Below are 289 nucleotides of genomic sequence, written 5' to 3'. Positions count from 1 at the left end.
GAGCAATGTGCAAACAGCGGCAGCAGGAGGCAAATGGCTGATTAATTGGGTTGTCTTGTTTTTAGCAAAAGCGTAAGGCATTAAACAGGAGAAGCTGTTAAAGATAAACCTTAAAGGTAAACAGTTAAGTGTCTGATTTCGCTTTTCGTATATGTTAATTCGTAAATTTTGATTCATTTATATATCTAATACATTTTTTTTTTAAATTTCATCTTTTCCTATGTATTCCTTCTAATGTTGTTTTTTTCTTTCTCTTTCTACAAATAAAAATAACCGACAGAGACTTTCT

General features: G+C 31.1%; 1 protein-coding gene across 1 annotated transcript in view; it reads right to left on the bottom strand.

Moving 5' to 3' along the window:
- The window catches only part of LOC119588481 (zinc finger protein castor homolog 1-like), a gene marked incomplete at its 5' end in the record, with an annotated part of 6,436 nt that overhangs the window by 3,750 nt on the left and 2,397 nt on the right, over window positions 1-289 (bottom strand).

Source organism: Penaeus monodon, chromosome 24 (assembly GCF_015228065.2).
Source record: "Penaeus monodon isolate SGIC_2016 chromosome 24, NSTDA_Pmon_1, whole genome shotgun sequence".
Classification (NCBI taxonomy): domain Eukaryota; kingdom Metazoa; phylum Arthropoda; class Malacostraca; order Decapoda; family Penaeidae; genus Penaeus; species Penaeus monodon.
The sequence above is the reverse complement of the archived record's forward strand: the minus strand, read 5'-3'. Positions and strand labels throughout refer to the sequence as shown.